The sequence below is a fragment of the Lucilia sericata genome, unplaced genomic scaffold (assembly GCF_015586225.1).
Source record: "Lucilia sericata isolate MDLA Ls3-8-SP2 unplaced genomic scaffold, ASM1558622v1 Contig000063F_arrow, whole genome shotgun sequence".
Lineage (NCBI taxonomy): Eukaryota > Metazoa > Arthropoda > Insecta > Diptera > Calliphoridae > Lucilia > Lucilia sericata.
In genome coordinates this window covers 601,116-626,098 of record NW_023994098.1, presented here as the reverse complement: position 1 = coordinate 626,098, position 24,983 = coordinate 601,116, and the positions used below count along the sequence as shown (strand labels likewise).

General features: G+C 36.5%; 1 protein-coding gene and 3 long non-coding RNA genes across 4 annotated transcripts in view; 3 read left to right on the top strand and 1 right to left on the bottom strand.

The window, feature by feature from the left end:
* Positions 1-24,983, bottom strand: part of LOC119616243 (ionotropic receptor 75a) — a 468,776-nt gene that overhangs the window by 171,654 nt on the left and 272,139 nt on the right. The window lies entirely within an intron of this gene.
* Positions 1,704-4,015, top strand: LOC119616248. Its single transcript, XR_005232517.1, has 5 exons — positions 1,704-1,912; positions 1,986-2,050; positions 3,362-3,418; positions 3,588-3,648; positions 3,924-4,015. It is a non-coding gene; the product is annotated as an uncharacterized LOC119616248 (long non-coding RNA).
* LOC119616247 lies at positions 4,096-14,083 on the top strand. Its single transcript, XR_005232516.1, has 7 exons — positions 4,096-4,159; positions 9,749-9,903; positions 11,264-11,972; positions 12,045-12,109; positions 13,430-13,486; positions 13,656-13,716; positions 13,992-14,083. It is a non-coding gene; the product is annotated as an uncharacterized LOC119616247 (long non-coding RNA).
* LOC119616249 lies at positions 14,164-23,939 on the top strand. The gene is made up of 5 exons (XR_005232518.1): positions 14,164-14,227; positions 19,556-19,710; positions 21,827-21,933; positions 22,016-22,094; positions 23,892-23,939. It is a non-coding gene; the product is annotated as an uncharacterized LOC119616249 (long non-coding RNA).

The following is a 24,983-nucleotide window of genomic DNA, read 5'->3' as shown; positions in this document are numbered from 1 at the left end:
ATGCAAAATTTGAGGAATCTAGTTCTATTAGTTTCCCAGATAAATGAATTTTTGTATTTAATTAATATGGGAAGTGCCAAGTCCCCCATTTAAAGTCCGCCAATTATTCCCTAAATGTTCACATTAATGTCAAAGTACTTCATGTAATATTTAAAGATTCTACATCTAATAGTTTCTCAAATATCAAAATCCAAAATATTTGTATTTAAACAAAAGTTACTTGTACAAAATTTGGGGACTCTGTAGTGGTGTGTTGTGTCAGCTGTTTGTTTAAATAAACAAACAGACAACTTAAAGAACAAAAAGGGACAGAGTGGCCAGATTGCTAGCGGCGCTGGTATGCCCGCGTATTGCGCGGCTAAAGCTCGCCGGATGGGGTGGTTCTTGCCGGCAATCTGGACCACAGACACACACTAACACAAAAATTCATACCAGCATTTGGGGTATTATTAGAAAAAGGGGGCCAAAAGTAGTCCTGTATCTCCCTACGGTCATACCTATACACAATATGACCCTCCCTCTCGAGGATTCATCCTCGCCATGACGTCATCTTCCTCGACGTCCCAGATCATCCCTGCAAACATTTAGTCACCCTACTTACCGCCGATTAGTAATAAAGTTAGCCAGTCATATTAATGATAATAAACTTTTAAATTTTCATTTAAACATTATAAAGGTTTTGGTTTATTAAAAAAATTAACAATGTCTCATCGAAATTTAGGCTTAGCAAAAATTCAATTTGAGTTTTAGAAAAATGTTAAAATATTAGCAAATTTTAATTATCCAACTTCAGATGATAATTATTAACAAATTAAGTTTTTAACAATTTGGAAAATTTTAGTTTTTAGCAAATTTAGTTTTTAGTTTTTAGATTTAAGATTTTCACAAACTTTAGTTTTTTAAGTATTAACAAAATTTAGTTTTTAAGTTTTAACAAAATTTAGTTTTTAAGTTTTAACAAGATTTAGTTTTTAAGTTTTAACAAGATGTAGTTTTAAAGTTTTAACAAAATTTAGTTTTTTAGGATTTTAGCTTTTTAGATTTTAAGATTTAATCAAATTTTAGATTTTAAGTTTAATTTAAGTTTTTACATTTACTTTGAGTTTTTTTTCTTCTTTTTTTCTAATTTAAATACCACTTTTACTTTCAGGTTCGCAATAGACTGGACTAATCTCCCAAGGATCAACGTTTATTGACGACCGGTGGTGAATGTACAGGTTTTCTGTCCGTCCGTATTAGTTTGTTCGGGTATTTCAGGTAAGTAATGAATAATATATTATAAGAACCTTTTAAATAATTTGTTTTTTTTTCTTCTTTCTTCTTTCTTTTTTTTTGTATATACTGGTTTCCGGCAACCTATGAGTTAAAATCTACCGCGGGATTGTTCTTAACTTTCTTCTTAAATTTTTCCCTACTACAGGGTGCACACGACAAACCGTACCATTCTGTAATCCATTTATGAATACAGAATGGGGTGGAAAAATTTGCGCCCTGAATTTATGAATTTCCCTAATTTTAAAAATTTTCTGGGATTTTGGGCATTTCTTTTATTCCCAACAAAAAAAATTAGCAATATGGCAACCCTTATTCCATTCACAAACAAAAGTGCGACTCTGTACCGCCGTTAAAATAGGTCGGGCGGCGAAGTACTCTGAATTTACTACACAGGTGTTTGAATGAAATGGAAGGGGAGGAGAGAGAATGCAAAAATACGCATTTATTAAGATTTTTCAATGGCGGTGGCCAACAATGGCAATGAAATTTTTTTTTTTTATGAAATTTTTATTTTTGAATATACTTAATTTTATTTTGAAATTTTAATAGCAAAATGTCCCAAAATATTAATAAAATTTTTCTTATATTTTCTTTTCAGGAATTGACGACGGATGCTGCAGATTCTGGTGGAATATTGGTAAGTAAAAATTTATTGAATTCATTCAAGGTCAACAAAAATTGTAATGCTTTTTTTTGTTTGTTTCTTTCAGGAATGTGGCTACAGTTAGCTATTGGGTAGGTGCTGATGTAATTTCTGGAGTTGGACATGTGCAAGGTAAGTGAAAATGGATTTTAAGTGTAAAATTTAAAATAAAGTGTTTTAAAAATAAAAGTTAAAGTGTTATTAGGGATTTTTGGAAGCTACAGTGAGTGTGAAAAGTGTGTGCGAAAAAAACTAAATAAAAGTGTTTTAAGTAAGTGTAATGTGTTATTGTGATAAAAAAAAAATAAAATTTGGAAAATACAGTGAGTACGAAAAGTGCACGGACGGACAATTACAATGTAAAAAAAACTAAAAAAAGAAAATAATAAAAATTAATAACTTATTTCCGGTAAAAATTTAAAATCTAAAAATTATTTTTCCTGAAATTACAGTGCGGGACAAAAGTGAAGTGTAAAACAAAATTAAAGGTAAGAAAGAAATTAAATGAAGCTATTGTGTAAAACGGATTTGTGTCTGTGAATAAAAATAAAAATGGAATATACAGTGTGCGACAAAAGTAAAATAAAAAAGTTAAAAGTGAAAATAAAATTAAACTATTGTGCGAATGAATTGTTGACGGTAAATAAAAAAATAAAAACTAAAAACGGAATTTACAGTGACGATTAAAAGTGTGTGGTGTTAAAAAAAAAAAAAAATAAAAGTGAATAAAAATGAAAGTGAAACTGAAACTAAAGTGATGGTAAATTAAGCCGGTGTAAAACAAAAATAAAAGAATACATTGAAAAACAAAAGTGTTGTGACACAATAAAAAAAATTATTCTTGGTGTTAAGTGAATATTTTGACCGTGTGTGTGGAGGAACTGTGTGGTGTAAAATAAAACTAATTTTGGATAATACGGTGGCGGATAAAAGTGTGAGTTTTTGAAACAAAATAAAGAAATAAGACTATTGAACTGGGCTATGGTGTTGTTAATTAATTGAAACTTAAAAATTTTTTTACAGTGGTGTGCAAAATTAAACGAAAATTTTTGAAAAATTACTAAAAGAAATTGATGAAAAGGAAAGTATTAAGGCGAGTAAAAAAAACTTGTTTATAACAACTATTGTGAGATTTAGGTAAAAATGTAAAGAAAACTATTGTGGAAAAAAGTGAATTAAATAACGAAAACGGGTGTTCGCAAAAAGTGTGCTGTGAATAAATGCGTAGAAGAAAACTAAAACTCTCAAAATAAAAGTGAAAAATAATAAAAAAATTTGAAAATGTTTAAAAATAAAGTATTAATTCAGTTTTTTTTTTTGTAATTCATATGTTTTTTATATTTTTCTTTTATTATTTTTTTTATAATTTTTTCTATATTTTTAATATTTTTTGTGTTTTTTTTATATAATTTTACTAATTATGTGAATTCTCTATACTTTCAGATTAAACTTCTAGAGGATCTTGAACTTCAAACTGGCCTTAGATTTCGTTTAGGATCCGTAAGTATAAAAATACAAGAAAATAAAATAATGTTACTTATTCTCCACTGTAACACAAGGACTAAGTCCACCAAAGCTCGTAGAATAAACTATAGAGACTTTGGCGGGAAATACCCCTTGTAACTACATTAAACAAAAACTAATTTGAGTGCTTCCACTTTCTTTACAGAACACTAATCCAACACCTGAGGAAAGTGAAGTGGAAGATCGAGAACCTAGTGAAAGGTCAGGTAAGTCTCTTATTAGAGAGAGTTCGGTGGAAATGCAAGGACCAAAACCACCAAAGATTTCGGGCTGAAGCCTTAGATCTTTGGCGAGAAGTGCCCCTTGACATTTTCATTTAAAACTAAAATTCTACACTAATAGAAATAAGAGTGTTACGTTATAAAATTTTCTAAAAGAGAATCCTAATAAACATTTTCATAACACAATTCATAAATATTCTTTTAGAAAATTTTATTGCTAACTTTAAAATAATAAAAACTAAAGTTTCGTTTCCCTACAGGTTATTAAGACTTCAAGTGTCCCTGAGAAGGACGAACTGAAGGGGCGAAACTCCACTAAGAAGCCAAATTCAGTGTAATTCATGGGACTTGGCAAGTATTTATAATGCAATAATTAAAATTTTAAATTTATTACTATTTGAAACCCTACTAAAGTCCTTCAAACTTTTTCCAGGTTGCAACAACAAGAACAACAACAATAGAGAAGCAAATGAGAGCAGTGAAGCAGATAATCCGGGTGAGTGAATAGTTATAAAAGTAGATTATATTAGACAATATATTTTGTCGACTGGACAGCTAGTTTAAGTAGTTTACGTCGGACTCCGTAGGAACCATAACCTTTTATAATTAGAGCAGAATTCTGTAGTAATAACAAAATAAAGTTTAGAAAAACTATGAAACAAGGTCTTAAACTACTTGTTATTACTACTGACTTCAAATGAATTGTGGTTAGTATAGTTACTGATTATATTCTGGACGAAACTGAAGATTCTGTACTACCAATCATTTATATCTCAGCCGGTGACAATCTGCTTACGGAATGAACAACTACATGTTGGTCTTCCATTATGTATTGTCCCAATTGTTTCCTTTGGTATCGGCTCGCTGTAAGATCGGACTCAGAATTGCGTCATTGCCCTAGGTGACTAATAACCCTTACGCCTTGAATGGCACGGTACCGGAAGGCTTTGATGGGGTTGCACCTTCTAATAGGGTAATGACCGGTTACACATGTAATCAGCTAAGAAACGTTGGCCTTAAGTCGATCCAAACAAATAATTACTCATTCCAAAGAAGCTATGGATCTCACTGGACTATGATATAAATGAAAGTTATGTACAGATCTCAGTACTGCTCAGGACACAACAATAACTATACCAAACAGAAATTCACTGCAAATTGGAAAAGGAAAATACAGATTACTATGAAGACTCAACAGAAAGTATTTAAAAAAAAATAGGTACCCATTTAGGCACACTGTAGGTGACTAGTAGACGCTGTCAACCAGTAGATATTCAGGAAGAAATGTCAGGACTAGAACCACCAAAGATATTGAAGCTATTGCTTCAAATCTTTGGCGTGAAAAACCCCTAACGATTTCCCCTGAAAATCTTCGACCTCATATAAACTGTTACCGACTGGTCGGACGATTCGGCATTTTAGAAATTTTCGGGCGAATTTAGCGTTGAAATTGTTTTTAAAATCGCTCTGCTGGAAGTTACGTCGGTAGACTTCTTGACCGGGTATGAATTTGACTGGACGACACCGCGTGTTATACGATTTCTCGTTGCGAGCGTAGGCTTTATGTAGATTTTCGCGAATTCTCTGCCGTATCAAAACCAATCTATCAGCATTCGGAATGACGTTAGTTTCGGGATCGTTTAAGATTCTAAGTTTGCCAACTGGTATACACTACCATGGCCAATCATATTCATTCCGAATAAGGCGAAATAAGGCGTAACTCCTATCGACGACTGCACGGAAGACCTTAAGGAAAACTCAATTTCGGACAAATGCTTGTCCCATTCTGTATGGTCTTCCTGCAGATACGACCTTACGGCTGCTAAGATAGATTGGTTAACCCGCTCGGATGCATTAGCTTGCGGCGAGTGAGTTGCAGTTCTAACATGTCTGAATTCTTTACTTACGAACTGCTTTCCATTGTCCGAAACGATTGTTTCCGGAGTTCCAAACTTACTGAGCGTAGTATTCGCCGACTTGGCCTCCTTGCAGGTTTGGCACTTTCTTACGTAGTTTCTGATTTGGACATTTTGATTCGGCCAATAAAAATATTCTTCCACTCTATAAAGAGTCTTCCCAATGCCTCCATGAGACGCTTGTGGAGAATCATGACATGCTTTTATGATGTCCTCTGTCAGATCTAGCGGTACCCATAACTTCCACGCGAAATCTTCATTCGTAGCTATACCGTCGTAAGGTTTAGTGCGTTTATAGATGAAACCATCGACGACTTTTAAATCGGGCAATTGTTCGGCATTTTTCTCGACTGTGTCTATGAGGTTACGATAATTTTCTGACCGGAAAAAAACTGAAGTTAGGTCAATGGGTTTAGGTACGTTTAACGAGATTTCGTCCATATCATAGCGAGAGAGGGTATCGGGTACTACATTTTACTTCCCCTGCCTGTGTTCAATCGTAAAATCGTACGATTGCAGATGTAGACGACCTGTCAAATCTTTATGACTCATAAGCCACTTCAGACTACTATGGTCCGTAATGACGGTAAAAGGCATCAACTCTATGTAGGGTCTAAACTTCTTAATTGCCAAGACTACAGCTAAACATTCTCGTTCAGTTACAGAATAGTTTTTCTGCGCTGACGTTAGTTTGTGTGAAAAGTAGGCTATTGGGTGCTCTCCATCGGAATCATCCTTCTGGAAAAGCACTGCACCAATACCTACGTCAGACGCATCACACTGAACGAAGAAATGTCTGTTGAAATCAGGATGATTAAGGAGTGGACTTGAAACTAGAGCTTCCTTGAGACGATCAAACGCGACCTTGGCTTCCTCCGAAAACTTGAATTGTTTACCCTTCTTCAGCGTTTCAAAGATTGGGGCTGCAATGGTAGCATAGTCTGGTATAAATTTCCTATACCAGCCTGTTGCTCCCATGAAGCTCCGCACCTGTCTTGCTGTCTTAGGATAAGCAAAACGAGTAATGGTTTCTACTTTGGACGGATCAGGTTTCAGTTTGCCACCTCCAACTATGTATCCTAGATATCTTAACTCCTTAAAACAAAATTTAGACTTCGCCACATTGATGGTCAGACCTGCTTTTGCTAAACAGATAGATACACGTTTCAACAATTCCAGATGTGTTTCGAATTCTGGAGATACAATCAAAAGATCGTCCAGATAGACGAAAACCCTATCACGAAGTGCTGCGGGGATCACTTTATCCATTAAACGGCATAACCTTTGAGCTGCATTGCACAACCCAAAAGGCATGACCGTAAAATGATTGAGCGGTCGTCCTGGCACCGTGAATGCGGTTTTCTCTTTACTGGGCGATTCTAGTGGTATCTGCCAGAACACGTCTTTTAGGCCAACACTGGAGATGTATATCGTGTCTCCCAAACGACTGAGCAAACCTTCGATGTGCGGCAATGGATAGGCATCCTTGACTGTCAGTGCATTGAGCTTACGTGCGTCCAGGCACAGCCGGTTTTTCTCGCCCCTGCGGACCAGAGTAACTGGATGACTCCATGGACTTTCACTAAGCTCAATCACACCGAGGTCAAGCATCCTATCGAGCTCCGCGTACATCAACTTTTGCACTGCCGGGGAGACAGGATAGTGACGATATTTAACTGGAATTGCATCTCGAGTATCTATCGTATGCATTTCCAAATTGGTTTTTCCTAAGCCCCTTTTACTGTAGCAGGGGAACATCGATATGACGAAATCTAATCTTTGTCGCTGATCCGGGGTCAGCTTATGAGTCACGAAATCTAGGGTACTATCTTCCTCTTCGCAGAGACTAACACCATTAGTCGTAAGACTCTCGAGACTGGCAAACATTTTAAAAACCTTCATAAAATCGACCCCCAAGAAGAGCTCTCGATTCAGAGTAGGCACTAAATAGAATGTGATATCATTTACCGCATCACGAAACCTAACTTCAGCCCAGACACGACCGACTATCGGATGATTGGTACCATCTGCTGTTTTTATAACACTACTAAATTCGTGAACCTCAAGACCGGCGTCATTAACGAACTTTAGACAATTCCTACCGAGACAAGTTACCGTTGCCCCGCTATCAAGTAAACCGATTATACTTTGGCCGCCTATACTTAATCGCGTATACAGTCGTGAGTCTTCACCCTCGTAAAGTGAAGTCGACGAGATTTCATGACGTAACCTTTTTCTTGTCCTATAGCGCTCTCGGGCTTTTCTAATCTTATTTGTCACTCGACCGAATATTCTACCTTTTGCTTCATTGTACTCTTGAATTCGAATATGCTGGGGTTTGAGTTCTCGGAGACGGGGCTTAGATTTGAACTCAAACTCCGACCTATTCGGATTCTTTAATATTCTCAATTGTGATTGTTGTTGTTGTTTTTCCCTAACCTGTACTGGGCCTATACCTCGGTCGACCTCGCCTCCCCAGTTCGAGACGGGTTCCGGGACCTGTTTCCCTGACATTTGGGACATTTAGGGGCCACCTCGTTATCTTTACCACACCGGAAGCAAAACTGTCTATTAATGGGCTCGGGACAGTCGACAAAACTATGACCGACGACCTTGCAATTCCAGCAGGTATAGTGACTTGTAGACCTAATACCATCAACCTCCAAATCTATCAGAGACAAATCCTCGTCCTCACAAACCAGTTCATTCACCCGATGCGTGACATTAGCTCGCTGATATAGTTGCCTTTGGTTGTTTATCAAATTTTCTGCTCGCCTTACTTCCCGACAAAACTCGGACAAAGTTTTAAGCCGAACAGAAAACATAATTTGAGCCAATGATGGCTTTAAATTACCACGCATGATCTCCACCAACTGCTCCTCCGCATATGGGTGCTGTTGCTGGTTTCGGAGCTTAATAACCGCGTTATAAAAATCGTCGAAAGCATCCTGCGGCAGCTGCCGGCGGTTCAGGATTTTCATTTGAACCTCATGTTCCTGCTCGAACCGGCGGTATTGGGCCAAGATGGCTTTCTCCAGCTCCTCCCAGGTATTAATGTGGACAATTTTTCGATAATCCCAGTACCAGTCTAGAGCGGGGCCGTCTAGAAGGAGATGGAAACTCCTCAGGATTTCATCATCAGAGCATCCGTAATCCCTCCTCAACGCTCCAACTCTAAAAATGAATTCTTGGACATTCATAGTTTTGCTGGTCCCATCAAATCTAACACCCCATTTGGCTAATTTAAACTTATCCAAGGACTCTTGAGGTCTTGGCCTCGACATGGCCAAGTTGTAGTTTAGAGGCGGTGGCTGTTGTTGATGAGGTGGCCCAGACCAAGTATCCTGTGGATACCCAGCCTGGGACGCACTTTGCCGTTGAAAATTTGCCTGTGGCTCTGGCTGCGGCCATAATTGCGGTTGCTGAATAAAAGCGTGAGCTGACGGTTGGACGTACGGCAACTGGTTTTGTGGTTGCGGCTGGTTATGCTGTTGCGCTGGCAGTAGGTTCTGGGGGTTTCCCTGCGACCAATGTTGCTGCGGCTGACTGTAACACGCCGCCGGCTGCTGGATAAGCGCTGTTTCGCTGATGAATGTCGGGGACACTACCGTCTGATTTGCCCCGTCAGAACTAATGGACAGATCATGGGATGTTTGGGCACTAATCAGTGGATTGGAGTCGCTGGTTGAAGTTGTAGCTGTGGTTGTATTGGTTGTGGGAACGGTGGACGTCGTGATAGATGTGGTGGTTGAGGTGTCGATACCACAAGTGACACTGCTTCCAGTCGTGGCCATAGCGTTATCTTGCCCTATTAAACGACTTGCACGACGAGTCAACACCATTAAAAACAAATAAAATTAATGTAAAATTCACTATTGCAAAAAGGCTTGTATATATTTATATTTACAAAAAAAGTTCGTAGTCCGAATCTTTAGCAGCGTAGATATCGAAGAAAATATAAAACTAAAAGATTTTCCACCTTTCAAAAAAAGAAAAATTAAAAAACTCAAAAAAAAAAAAAAAAAAACTCAAATAACTTGAATGCGGGCGGCATTTTCGGGTGAATAAAAGTTTGCAGGTAAGATTTCGCAATTTACATTTCTGATTTGTGTATAGATATATAGATAGATATAGATATGACCTAATTCTTTTTCCTATTCTGGTTTCAGGAGATGCAGAGTACTAACAACTAACAAAACAACAAAAGGATGGACAAAAACCAACTGTCTTTCTACAGTACGTACTAATGAGGTGCAACTTGACCAGGGTTACGTTCTCCTAGTATTCAAGGACTACCTTCCTAGACCTCCTGCAGAACTAAAACGTAAGTATTTTTACATTAAGACAACTAGTTCAGGGTTACTGTAATCTAAAGGGATGTTGTCGCTATCCTTCCTTCCAACTTGAGCATTTAGAGAATAAACTGTGTCTATTATCTCTAAGCCTCAAGTTGTTAAGAAAGGATAGCAACGGATGAATCCAGAATTCTGCATGACCCTATTGCCCACACCAGATGTCGCAACGCGATCGGGACTCTTTAGTCCTCGAGACCGGGACTTACATCTGTGAGAACAATAGGTGTCATGCGCAATTAGGGATTCATACCTATTGAAACTAAAAGGAAGAAAAAAAAATTAAAAATGTCAATACACTACGTAGCTACAGCTAGGGACTCTTATTAACCTAACCGGCCTACGCAGACTTCAGGGAAATGATAGTTCCTATAAATTGGTCTATGGACCTACTTCGGGCCCCACGTTGGGCGCCATTTATGTAGTGGTGTGTTGTGTCAGCTGTTTGTTTAAATAAACAAACAGACAACTTAAACAACAAAAAGGGACAGAGTGGCCAGATTGCTAGCGGCGCTGGTATGCCCGCGTATTACGCGGCTAAAGCTCGCCGGATGGGGTGGTTCTTGCCGGCAATCTGGACCACAGACACACACTAACACAAAAATTCATACCAGCATTTGGGGTATTATTAGAAAAAGGGGGCCAAAAGTAGTCCTGTATCTCCCTACGGTCATACCTATACACAATATGACCCTCCTTCTCGAGGATTCATCCTCGCCATGACGTCATCTTCCTCGACGTCCCAGATCTTCCCTGCAAACATTTAGTCACCCTACTTACCGCCGATTATTAATAAAGTTAGCCAGTCATATTAATGATAACAAACTTTTAAATTTTCATTTAAACATTATAAAGGTTTCGGTTTATTAAAAAAAATTAACAATGTCTCATCGAAATTTAGGCTTAGCAAAAATTCAATTTGAGTTTTAGAAAAATGTTAAAATATTAGCAAATTTTAATTATCCAACTTCAGATGATAATTATTAACAAATTAAGTTTTTAACAATTTGGAAAATTTTAGTTTTTAGCAAATTTAGTTTTTAGTTTTAAGATTTAAGATTTTCACAAACTTTAGTTTTTTAAGTATTAACAAAATTTAGTTTTTAAGTCTTAACAAAATTTAGTTTTTAAGTTTTAACAAGATTTAGTTTTTAAGTTTTAACAAGATGTAGTTTTAAAGTTTTAACAAAATTTAGTTTTTTAGGATTTTAGCTTTTTAGATTTTAAGATTTAATCAAATTTTAGATTTTAAGTTTAATTTAAGTTTTTACATTTACTTTGAGTTTTTTTTTTCTTCTCTTTTTCTAATTTAAATACCACTTTTACTTTCAGGTTCGCAATAGACTGGACTAATCTCCCAAGGATCAACGTTTATTGACGACCGGTGGTGAATGTACAGGTTTTCTGTCCGTCCGTATTAGTTTGTTCGGGTATTTCAGGTAAGTAATGAATAATATATTATAAGAACCTTTTAAATAATTTGTTTTTTTTTTTTTTTTCTTCTTTCTTTTTTTTTGTATATACTGGTTTCCGGCAACCTATGAGTTAAAATCTACCGCGGGATTGTTCTTAACTTTCTTCTTAAAATTTTCCCTACTACAGGGTGCACACGACAAACCGTACCATTCTGTAATCCATTTATGAATACAGAATGGGGTGGAAAAATTTGCGCCCTGAATTTATGAATTTCCCTAATTTTAAAAATTTTCTGGGATTTTGGGCATTTCTTTTATTCCAAAAAAAAAAAAAAATTAGCAATATGGCAACCCTTATTCCATTCACAAACAAAAGTGCGACTCTGTACCGCCGTTAAAATAGGTCGGGCGGCGACGTACTCTGAATTTACTACACAGGTGTTTGAATGAAATGGAAGGGGAGGAGAGAGAATGCAAAAATACGCATTTATTAAGATTTTTCAATGGCGGTGGTCAACAATGGGAAGTACTTTAATAGCAAAATGTCCCAAAATATTAATAAAATTTTTCTTATATTTTCTTTTCAGGAATTGACGACGGATGCTGCAGATTCTGGTGGAATATTGGTAAGTAAAAATTTATTGAATTCATTCAAGGTCAACAAAAATTGTAATGCTTTTTTTGTTTGTTTCTTTCAGGAATGTGGCTACAGTTAGCTATTGGGTAGGTGCTGATGTAATTTCTGGAGTTGGACATGTGCAAGGTAAGTGAAAATGGATTTTAAGTGTAAAATTTAAAATAAAGTGTTTTAAAAATAAAAGTTAAAGTGTTATTAGGGATTTTTGGAAGCTACAGTGAGTGTGAAAAGTGTGTGCGAAAAAAACTAAATAAAAGTGTTTTAAGTAAGTGTAATGTGTTATTGTGGTAAAAAAAAATAAAATTTGGAAAATACAGTGAGTACGAAAAGTGCACGGACGGACAATTACAATGTAAAAAAACTAAAAAAAGAAAATAATAAAAATTAATAACTTATTTCCGGTAAAAATTTAAAATCTAAAAATTATTTTTCCTGAAATTACAGTGCGGGACAAAAGTGAAGTGTAAAACAAAATTAAAGTGAAAAATTAAAGGTAAGAAAGAAATTAAATGAAGCTATTGTGTAAAACGGATTTGTGTCTGTGAATAAAAATAAAAATGGAATATACAGTGTGCGACAAAAGTAAAATAAAAAAGTTAAAAGTGAAAATAAAATTAAACTATTGTGCGAATGAATTGTTGACGGTAAATAAAAAATAAAAACTAAAAACGGAATTTACAGTGACGATTAAAAGTGTGTGGTGTTAAAAAAAAAAAAATAAAAGTGAATAAAAATGAAAGTGAAACTGAAACTAAAGTGATGGTAAATTAAGCCGGTGTAAAACAAAAATAAAAGAATACATTGAAAAACAAAAGTGTTGTGACACAATAAAAAAAAATTATTCTTGGTGTTAAGTGAATATTTTGACCGTGTGTGTGGAGGAACTGTGTGGTGTAAAATAAAACTAATTTTGGAAAATACGGTGGCGGATAAAAGTGTGAGTTTTTGAAACAAAATAAAGAAATAAGACTATTGAACTGGGCTATGGTGTTGTTAATTAATTGAAACTTAAAAATTTTTTTACAGTGGTGTGCAAAATTAAACGAAAATTTTTGAAAAATTACTAAAAGAAATTGATGAAAAGGAAAGTATTAAGGCGAGTAAAAAAAACTTGTTTATAACAACTATTGTGAGATTTAGGTAAAAATGTAAAGAAAACTATTGTGGAAAAAAGTGAATTAAATAACGAAAACGGGTGTTCGCAAAAAGTGTGCTGTGAATAAATGCGTAGAAGAAAACTAAAACTCTCAAAATAAAAGTGAAAAATAATAAAAAAATTTGAAAATGTTTAAAAATAAAGTATTAATTCAGTTTTTTTTTTGTAATTCATATGTTTTTTATATTTTTCTTTTATTATTTTTTTATAATTTTTTCTATATTTTTAATATTTTTTGTGTTTTTTTTTTATATAATTTTACTAATTATGTGAATTCTCTATACTTTCAGATTAAACTTCTAGAGGATCTTGAACTTCAAACTGGCCTTAGATTTCGTTTAGGATCCGTAAGTATAAAAATACAAGAAAATAAAATAATGTTACTTATTCTCCACTGTAACACAAGGACTAAGTCCACCAAAGCTCGTAGAATAAACTATAGAGACTTTGGCGGGAAATACCCCTTGTAACTACATTAAACAAAAACTAATTTGAGTGCTTCCACTTTCTTTACAGAACACTAATCCAACACCTGAGGAAAGTGAAGTGGAAGATCGAGAACCTAGTGAAAGGTCAGGTAAGTCTCTTATTAGAGAGAGTTCGGTGGAAATGCAAGGACCAAAACCACCAAAGATTTCGGGCTGAAGCCTTAGATCTTTGGCGAGAAGTGCCCCTTGACATTTTCATTTAAAACTAAAATTCTACACTAATAGAAATAAGAGTGTTACGTTATAAAATTTTCTAAAAGAGAATCCTAATAAACATTTTCATAAGACAATTCATAAATATTCTTTTAGAAAATTTTATTGCTAACTTTAAAATAATAAAAACTAAAGTTTCGTTTCCCTACAGGTTATTAAGACTTCAAGTGTCCCTGAGAAGGACGAACTGAAGGGGCGAAACTCCACTAAGAAGCCAAATTCAGTGTAATTCATGGGACTTGGCAAGTATTTATAATGCAATAATTAAAATTTTAAATTTATTACTATTTGAAACCCTACTAAAGTCCTTCGAACTTTTTCCAGGTTGCAACAACAAGAACAACAACAATAGAGAAGCAAATGAGAGCAGTGAAGCAGATAATCCGGGTGAGTGAATAGTTATAAAAGTAGATTATATTAGACAATATATTTTGTCGACTGGACAGCTAGTTTAAGTAGTTTACGTCGGACTCCGTAGGAACCATAACCTTTTATAATTACAGCAGAATTCTGTAGTAATAACAAAATAAAGTTTAGAAAAACTATGAAACAAGGTCCTAAACTACTTGTTATTACTACTGACTTCAAATGAATTGTGTTTAGTATAGTTACTGATTATATTCTGGACGAAACTGAAGATTCTGTACTACCAATCATTTATATCTCAGCCGGTGACAATCTACTTACGGAATGAACAACTACATGTTGGTCTTCCATTATGTATTGTCCCAATTGTTTCCTTTGGTATCGGCTCGCTGTAAGATCGGACTCAGAATTGCGTCATTGCCCTAGGTGACTAATAACCCTTACGCCTTGAATGGCACGGTACCGGAAGGCTTTGATGGGGTTGCACCTTCTAATAGGGTAATGACCGGTTACACATGTAATCAGCTAAGAAACGTTGGCCTTAAGTCGATCCAAACAAATAATTACTCATTCCAAAGAAGCTATGGATCTCACTGGACTATGATATAAATGAAAGTTATGTACAGATCTCAGTACTGCTCAGGACACAACAATAACTATACCAAACAGAAATTCACTGCAAATTGGAAAAGGAAAATACAGATTACTATGAAGACTCAACAGAAAGTATTTAAAAAAAAAATAGGTACCCATTCAGGCACACTGTAGGTGACTAGTAGACGCTGTCAACCAGTAGATATTCAGGAAGAAATGTCAGGACTAGAACCACCAAAGATATTGAAGCTATTGCTTCAAATCTTTGGCGTGAAAAACCCCTAACGATTTCCCCTGAAAATCTTCGACCTCATATAAACTGTTACCGACTGGTCGGACGATTCGGCATTTTAGAAATTTTCGGGCGAATTTAGCGTTGAAATTGTTTTTAAAATCGCTCTGCTGGAAGTTACGTCGGTAGACTTCTTGACCGGGTATGAATTTGACTGGACGACACCGCGTGTTATACGATTTCTCGTTGCGAGCGTAGGCTTTATGTAGATTTTCGCGAATTCTCTGCCGTATCAAAACCAATCTATCAGCATTCGGAATGACGTTAGTTTCGGGATCGTTTAAGATTCTAAGTTTGCCAACTGGTATACACTACCATGGCCAATCATATTCATTCCGAATAAGGCGAAATAAGGCGTAACTCCTATCGACGACTGCACGGAAGACCTTAAGGAAAACTCAATTTCGGACAAATGCTTGTCCCATTCTGTATGGTCTTCCTGCAGATACGACCTTACGGCTGCTAAGATAGATTGGTTAACCCGCTCGGATGCATTAGCTTGCGGCGAGTGAGTTGCAGTTCTAACATGTCTGAATTCTTTACTTACGAACTGCTTTCCATTGTCCGAAACGATTGTTTCCGGAGTTCCAAACTTACTGAGCGTAGTATTCGCCGACTTGGCCTCCTTGCAGGTTTGGCACTTTCTTACGTAGTTTCTGATTTGGACATTTTGATTCGGCCAATAAAAATATTCTTCCACTCTATAAAGAGTCTTCCCAACGCCTCCATGAGACGCTTGTGGAGAATCATGACATGCTTTTATGATGTCCTCTGTCAGATCTAGCGGTACCCATAACTTCCACGCGAAATCTTCATTCGTAGCTATACCGTCGTAAGGTTTAGTGCGTTTATAGATGAAACCATCGACGACTTTTAAATCGGGCAATTGTTCGGCATTTTTCTCGACTGTGTCTATGAGGTTACGATAATTTTCTGACCGGAAAGAAACTGAAGTTAGGTCAATGGGTTTAGGTACGTTTAACGAGATTTCGTCCATATCATAGCGAGAGAGGGTATCGGGTACTACATTTTACTTCCCCTGCCTGTGTTCAATCGTAAAATCGTACGATTGCAGATGTAGACGACCTGTCAAATCTTTATGACTCATAAGCCACTTCAGACTACTATGGTCCGTAATGACGGTAAAAGGCATCAACTCTATGTAGGGCCTAAACTTCTTAATTGCCAAGACTACAGCTAAACATTCTCTTTCAGTTACAGAATAGTTTTTCTGCGCTGAAGTTAGTTTGTGAGAAAAGTAGGCTATTGGGTGCTCTCCATCGGAATCATCCTTCTGGAAAAGCACTGCACCAATACCTACGTCAGACGCATCACACTGAACGAAGAAATGTCTGTTGAAATCAGGATGATTAAGGAGTGGACTTGAAACTAGAGCTCCTTGAGACGATCAAACGCGACCTTGGCTTCCTCCGAAAACTTGAATTGTTTACCCTTCTTCAGCGTTTCAAAGATTGGGGCTGCAATGGTAGCATAGTCTGGTATAAATTTCCTATACCAGCCTGTTGCTCCCATGAAGCTCCGCACCTGTCTTGCTGTCTTAGGATAAGCAAAACGAGTAATGGTTTCTACTTTGGACGGATCAGGTTTCAGTTTGCCACCTCCAACTATGTATCCTAGATATCTTAACTCCTTAAAACAAAATTTAGACTTCGCCACATTGATGGTCAGACCTGCTTTTGCTAAACAGATAGATACACGTTTCAACAATTCCAGATGTGTTTCGAATTCTGGAGATACAATCAAAAGATCGTCCAGATAGACGAAAACCCTATCACGAAGTGCTGCGGGGATCACTTTATCCATTAAACGGCATAACCTTTGAGCTGCATTGCACAACCCAAAAGGCATGACCGTAAAATGATTGAGCGGTCGTCCTGGCACCGTGAATGCGGTTTTCTCTTTACTGGGCGATTCTAGTGGTATCTGCCAGAACGCGTCTTTTAGGTCAACACTGGAGATGTATATCGTGTCTCCCAAACGACTGAGCAAACCTTCGATGTGCGGCAATGGATAGGCATCCTTGACTGTCAGTCAACCGATTATACTTTGGCCGCCTATACTTAATCGCGTATACAGTCGTGAGTCTTCACCCTCGTAAAGTGAAGTCGACGAGATTTCATGACGTAACCTTTTTCTTGTCCTATAGCGCTCTCGGGCTTTTCTAATCTTATTTGTCACTCGACCGAATATTCTACCTTTTGCTTCATTGTACTCTTGAATTCGAATATGCTGGGGTTTGAGTTCTCGGAGACGGGGCTTAGATTTGAACTCAAACTCCGACCTATTCGGATTCTTTAATATTCTCAATTGTGATTGTTGTTGTTGTTTTTCCCTAACCTGTACTGGGCCTATACCTCGGTCGACCTCGCCTCCCCAGTTCGAGACGGGTTCCGGGACCTGTTTCCCTGACATTTGGGACATTTAGGGGCCACCTCGTTATCTTTACCACACCGGAAGCAAAACTGTCTATTAATGGGCTCGGGACAGTCGACAAAACTATGACCGACGACCTTGCAATTCCAGCAGGTATAGTGACTTGTAGACCTAATACCATCAACCTCCAAATCTATCAGAGACAAATCCTCGTCCTCACAAACCAGTTCATTCACCCGATGCGTGACATTAGCTCGCTGATATAGTTGCCTTTGGTTGTTTATCAAATTTTCTGCTCGCCTTACTTCCCGACAAAACTCGGACAAAGTTTTAAGCCGAACAGAAAACATAATTTGAGCCAATGATGGCTTTAAATTACCACGCATGATCTCCACCAACTGCTCCTCCGCATATGGGTGCTGTTGCTGGTTTCGGAGCTTAATAACCGCGTTATAAAAATCGTCGAAAGCATCCTGCGGCAGCTGCCGGCGGTTCAGGATTTTCATTTGAACCTCATGTTCCTGCTCGAACCGGCGGTATTGGGCCAAGATGGCTTTCTCCAGCTCCTCCCAGGTATTAATGTGGACAATTTTTCGATAATCCCAGTACCAGTCTAGAGCGGGGCCGTCTAGAAGGAGATGGAAACTCCTCAGGATTTCATCATCAGAGCATCCGTAATCCCTCCTCAACGCTCCAACTCTAAAAATGAATTCTTGGACATTCATAGTTTTGCTGGTCCCATCAAATCTAACACCCCATTTGGCTAATTTAAACTTATCCAAGGACTCTTGAGGTCTTGGCCTCGACATGGCCAAGTTGTAGTTTAGAGGCGGTGGCTGTTGTTGATGAGGTGGCCCAGACCAAGTATCCTGTGGATACCCAGCCTGGGACGCACTTTGCCGTTGAAAATTTGCCTGTGGCTCTGGCTGCGGCCATAATTGCGGTTGCTGAATAAAAGCGTGAGCTGACGGTTGGACGTACGGCAACTGGTTTTGTGGTTGCGGCTGGTTATGCTGTTGCGCTGGCAGTAGGTTCTGGGGGTTTCCCTGCGACCAATGTTGCTGCGGCTGACTGTAACACGCCGCCGGCTGCTGGATAAGCGGCACATAATTTGGAGCTGGAATCAGCGGTGGTGGCTGCTGATAAGTTGGCGGGCCAAGTGGCGTTGCTGGTTGACCATATCCCGATGGCCGTGCCTCCAAAGACGTTCTGAGAGGCTGTGTAGTCGGCATTCCTTGACCGATAGGGGACATCTCGGTAGGCACTGGAGCCGCATTACTCATCGACAGCGACAAAAACAGCTGCTTCATGTCATCTAATACTTTTTGTATTTTGTTGTCGACCTCCTTCATAAATTGAACTTGGCGCAAACCCACCGAAGCATCCACTATATTCTGGATGTCATTAACTTGGATGGAATTCTCCATTCCTTGACCAGCCATACTCTCTCTCACCTCTCTACGTATGTTCTGCGCTGTTTCGCTGATGAATGTCGGGGACACTACCGTCTGATTTGCCCCGTCAGAACTAATGGACAGATCATGGGATGTTTGGGCACTAATCAGTGGATTGGAGTCGCTGGTTGAAGTTGTAGCTGTGGTTGTATTGGTTGTGGGAACGGTGGACGTCGTGATAGATGTGGTGGTTGAGGTGTCGATACCACAAGTGACACTGCTTCCAGTCGTGGCCATAGCGTTATCTTGCCCTATTAAACGACTTGCACGACGAGTCAACACCATTAAAAACAAATAAAATTAATGTAAAATTCACTATTGCAAAAAGGCTTGTATATATTTATATTTACAAAAAAAGTTCGTAGTCCGAATCTTTAGCAGCGTAGATATCGAAGAAAATATAAAACTAAAAGATTTTCCACCTTTCAAAAAAAGAAAAATTAAAAAACTCAAAAAAAAAAAAAAAAAAAAAACTCAAATAACTTGAATGCGGGCGGCATTTTCGGGTGAATAAAAGTTTGCAGGTAAGATTTCGCAATTTACATTTCTGATTTGTGTATAGATATATAGATAGATATAGATATGACCTAATTCTTTTTCCTATTCTGGTTTCAGGAGATGCAGAGTACTAACAACTAACAAAACAACAAAAGGATGGACAAAAACCAACTGTCTTTCTACAGTACGTACTAATGAGGTGCAACTTGACCAGGGTTACGTTCTCCTAGTATTCAAGGACTACCTTCCTAGACCTCCTGCAGAACTAAAACGTAAGTATTTTTACATTAAGACAACTAGTTCAGGGTTACTGTAATCTAAAGGGATGTTGTCGCTATCCTTCCTTCCAACTTGAGCATTTAGAGAATAAACTGTGTCTATTATCTCTAAGCCTCAAGTTGTTAAGAAAGGATAGCAACGGATGAATCCAGAATTCTGCATGACCCTATTGCCCACACCAGATGTCGCAACGCGATCGGGACTCTTTAGTCCTCGAGACCGGGACTTACATCTGTGAGAACAATAGGTGTCATGCGCAATTAGGGATTCATACCTATTGAAACTAAAAGGAAGAAAAAAAAAATTAAAAATGTCAATACACTATCCCGCCCGCCTACGTAGCTACAGCTAGGGACTCTTATTAACCTAACCGGCCTACGCAGACTTCAGGGAAATGATAGTTCCTATAAATTGGTCTATGGACCTACTTCGGGCCCCACGTTGGGCGCCATTTATGTAGTGGTGTGTTGTGTCAGCTGTTTGTTTAAATAAACAAACAGACAACTTAAACAACAACAAGTAAGAAAGTATAGTCGGGCGTGGCCGACCATATGATACCCTACACCAGTTATGAATATTAAATGTGATTTATTTTTCATAACAAAGCATTTATCTTCAATATTCCCTTGTTCCGATACATTTAAGCAATTTATGGATGAAAAACTAATTTTCTGAAAGAGGCTTTATATGGGGGCTAGGGGCAAATATGGACCAAGCCCGATAAAATTTTGTGAATATATTTATATTTACATAATATTTTATTGTGCTGAATTTCATCGCGATATTTGTGCTTATAACTTAATTTGGGACATTCAAGTAATTTTCTGAAGGGGACTTTGTATGGGAGCTAGGGTCAAATGGGGCCCGATCTTTATGAAATTTGGCAGGGTCATCAAAAATTCTATAAAACTTAGTTGTGCCGTATTTTATCGATATATCTGTATATTTAACATAATTATGAGCTCAGAAGCCCTTTTCGGGGGGTTCTGTTCTATGGGGGCTAGGTGAAATAATGGACCGATTTTAACCATTTTCAATAGACTTCGTACTTGGGTCAAATAAAACGTGCATGCCAAATTTCATCCAATTATCTTGACATGGACAGCCAGCCAGCCAGCCAGACGGACGGACGGACGGACATAGCTTAATCGACTCAGAAAACGATTCTAAGTCGATTGATATACTTTAAGGTGGGTCTAGGACGAATATTTTTGTATGTTACAAACATCAGCACAAATCCAATATACCCTCCCCACTAAAGTGGTGTAGGGTATAAAAAGGGACAGAGTGGCCAGATTGCTAGCGGCGCTGGTATGCCCGCGTATTACGCGGCTAAAGCTCGCCGGATGGGGTGGTTCTTGCCGGCAATCTGGACCACAGACACACACTAACACAAAAATTCATACCAGCATTTGGGGTATTATTAGAAAAAGGGGGCCAAAAGTAGTCCTGTATCTCCCTACGGTCATACCTATACACAATATGACCCTCCCTCTCGAGGATTCATCCTCGCCATGACGTCATCTTCCTCGACGTCCCAGATCTTCCCTGCAAACATTTAGTCACCCTACTTACCGCCGATTATTAATAAAGTTAGCCAGTCATATTAATGATAACAAACTTTTAAATTTTCATTTAAACATTATAAAGGTTTCGGTTTATTAAAAAAAATTAACAATGTCTCATCGAAATTTAGGCTTAGCAAAAATTCAATTTGAGTTTTAGAAAAATGTTAAAATATTAGCAAATTTTAATTATCCAACTTCAGATGATAATTATTAACAAATTAAGTTTTTAACAATTTGGCAAATTTTAGTTTTTAGCAATTTTAGTTTTAAGATTTAAGATTTTAACAAACTTTAGTTTTTTAAAAATTTAGTTTTTAAGTTTAACAAAATTTAGTTTTTAAGTTTTAACAAGATTTAGTTTTTAAGTTTTAACAAGATTTAGTTTTAAAGTTTTAACAAAATTTAGTTTTTAGGATTTTAGCTTTTTAGATTTTAAGATTTAATCAAATTTTAGATTTTAAGTTTAATTTAAGTTTTTACATTTACTTTGAGTTTTTTTTTTCTTCTTTTTTTCTAATTTAAATACCCCTTTTACTTTCAGGTTCGCAATAGACTGGACTAATCTCCCAAGGATCAACGTTTCTTGACGACCGGTGGTGAATGTACAGGTTTTCTGTCCGTCCGTATTAGTTTGTTCGGGTATTTCAGGTAAGTAATGAATAATATATTGTAAGAACCTTTTTCCGGCAACCTATGAGTTAAAATCTACCGCGGGATTGTTCTTAACTAGGCCTGAGCTCAATCCTATCCTTACGCGCACGCCTGGTTCAATTTTAACCAGCGGACTGGCTTCGAGCAACTAACGAAAGGTATGCCTACAAACAAATATATACAGTGTCTCTCATAAGTATTCGAATTTAGGTAAACTATGAAAAGAAACCAAATTAAATAATATATTTTGTGTGCAAAAAAAATAAATTAATTTGTTATATTGTCTAGATAGTCCTAAGTTTTGATATCACGCCCCTTAAAACTTGAAAACTTTACATTTACTTAAATTAGTTGTGCTTTTTTTAAAAAAAGTCCATGAAACTACTTCACAAAAGTATGCGAATTTTTCCCGTATTTCATATTTGATCATATTATACGATACACAAATTTTAGAATCGCATGGTTTTATGCTTAATATTGTTTTGAGGGGTTACTATCAACCGCATGGATATATTTTTGACCCATTTGGTCCACAATTTTGGGGGATTTGTACCCTCTTTTCATGTAATATCATTAAAATGGCGATTTTTGGCTATATTTGTATGTTTCTCACCCTTTTTCCAGAGATAAAACCAAAATTTAATATTGGATTTTAATAGAACCCATAGGGTATCTAAAAATAATATTTTTTGTTATAAGGATCTGTACTTAAACGTTCCAAGATGTATTTTTGGTATCGTTTTTCAGTTTCTAATTGAATTATCTGGATCATAAGTCCCTTTTCGTACCTCTAGGGACGATATTTTCCGACAAAGTTGTCTAGTGTATATTCATGTACATATTGGCACTAATGTAATTTAAATTTTCAATATATTATAGCGGTATACAACCCCAAAACATGCCTTAACAAAACGTCATCCTATATAGTAGATTTCAGTTTTTACTACTCGTAACTTTCACGCTTATGTAGCCCGTTACAATAACACTGTAAGTCCTAAATTTTGGTTTTAATTTGATCATAGTAAATAATATTTAAACACATATCACACATTTTTGATGTGATCATAATGATATCGTGCCATGCAGCATGGAGGCCATTGGTATATAAAAATAATGATTTTACTATTTTGAATGGTGCTTCTTCGAGGCATGTTTTGGAGTTGTACACTTCCACAACACATTGAAAACTTAAAATGTATAAAAGCTGATATCTAAAAGAATATATACCAGAAAACTTTCCCCGAAAATAGTTGATCGTAGTATTATAAAAATGGACTTAAGTTCCAATATATTGAATTAGCGACAGAAGAATGATCCGAATAATTTATCTTGGAACGTTTAAATACAGATTCTTGTAACAAAAAATATTATTTTTAGATACCCCAAAGGGTCTTTTAAGTCCCAATATCAAATTTTTGTTTTATATCTGGAAAAAAGGAGAAAAATTTGCAATTATGGCCAAAAATCGCCATTTTAATGATATTACATGAAAAGAGGGTACAAATTCCCCAAAATTGTGGACCAAATGGGCCAAAAATCTATCCTTTCCGTGGATAGTAACCCCTTAAAACAATATTACGCATAAAAACCATTCAATTCTAAAATTTGTGTTTCGTATAATATGATGAAATATGATATACAGGAAAAATTCGTATACTTTTGTGAGGCAATTTCATGGACTTTTTTTAAAAAAGCACAATTAATTTAAGTCAATGCAAATTTTTCAAGTTTTAAAAAGCGTGATATCAAACATAAGGACTATCTAGACAATATAACAAATTAATTTATTTATTTTGCACACAAAATATATTATTAAATTTGGTTTCTTTTTATAGTTTACCCAAATTCGAATAATTATGAGAGACACTGTAGCTTTTTTTTCTTTTTGTTTACTAAATTTTTTTTTTTTTATTATTTTTTTATTTTTTTTCTTCTTAAATTTTTCCCTACTACAGGGTGCACACGACAACTCTATACGTGGGACCTCGCTCATTTGAAATTTCAACATAAAAAGCAATTATAACTCCTTCCAGACATACAGGAAGATATTGTGAAAATTTCAAGAAAATCAGTTTAGCCGTTTAAACTGATTAAATAAAAAACCCACTTAACGATTTTGAAAATTCTAACTATAATAGTTTTCCAGATTAACAATATGTTACATATGAGAGATGCCAAGCAAATTATTGCAAGTTGGCCAATTTCTATCTATCTATGAAAAATTTGTATTTAATTCATATATGTGGACCCAAGCCACCCATTGAAAGTCCGTCCGTTATTCTCTAAATGTTCACATGAATGTCAAAGTTCTTCATGTAAAATTTGAAAATTCTAGCTCTAATAGTTTCTCAGATATACGAATTTGGTTCATGTGGGGGCTTCAAGCTCCCCGGATGAAAGTCCGCCCTTTTTCCTCCAAAATATTCAGATGAATATTAAAATAATTTGTTCAAAATTTAAAGAATCTAGTTCTATTAGTTTCCCAGTTAAACGAAATTTTGTATTTAATTCATATGGGAGGTACCAAGTACCCCATTGGAAGTCCGCCCGTTATACTCTAAATGTTCAGATGAATGTCAAAGTTCTTCAAGTAAAATTTAAAGATTCTAGCTCTAATAGTTTCTCAGATATACGAATTTTTCTATTTTATTCATATGGGGGCTCCAAGCCCCCCACCCCAGATGAAAGTCCGCTCTTTTTTCCTTAAAAATGTTCAGATGAATATTAAAGTTCTTCGTGCAAAATTTGAAGAATTTAGTTCTATTAGTTTCCCAAATAAAAAATTTTTGTTTTTAATTAATATGGGAGGTGCCGCTCCCCTCATGGGTAGTCCGCCAATTTATTACCCAAAATGTTTACATGGATGTTATAGTTCATTGTGCAAAATTTTAAGAATTTAGTTCTATTAGTTTCCCAGATAAACGAATTTTTGTATTTAATTAATATGGGAGGTGCCGCTCCCCTCATGGGTAGTCCGCCAATTTATTACCCAAAATGTTTACATGGATGTTAAAGTTCTTCGTGCTAAATTTTAGGAATTTAGTTCT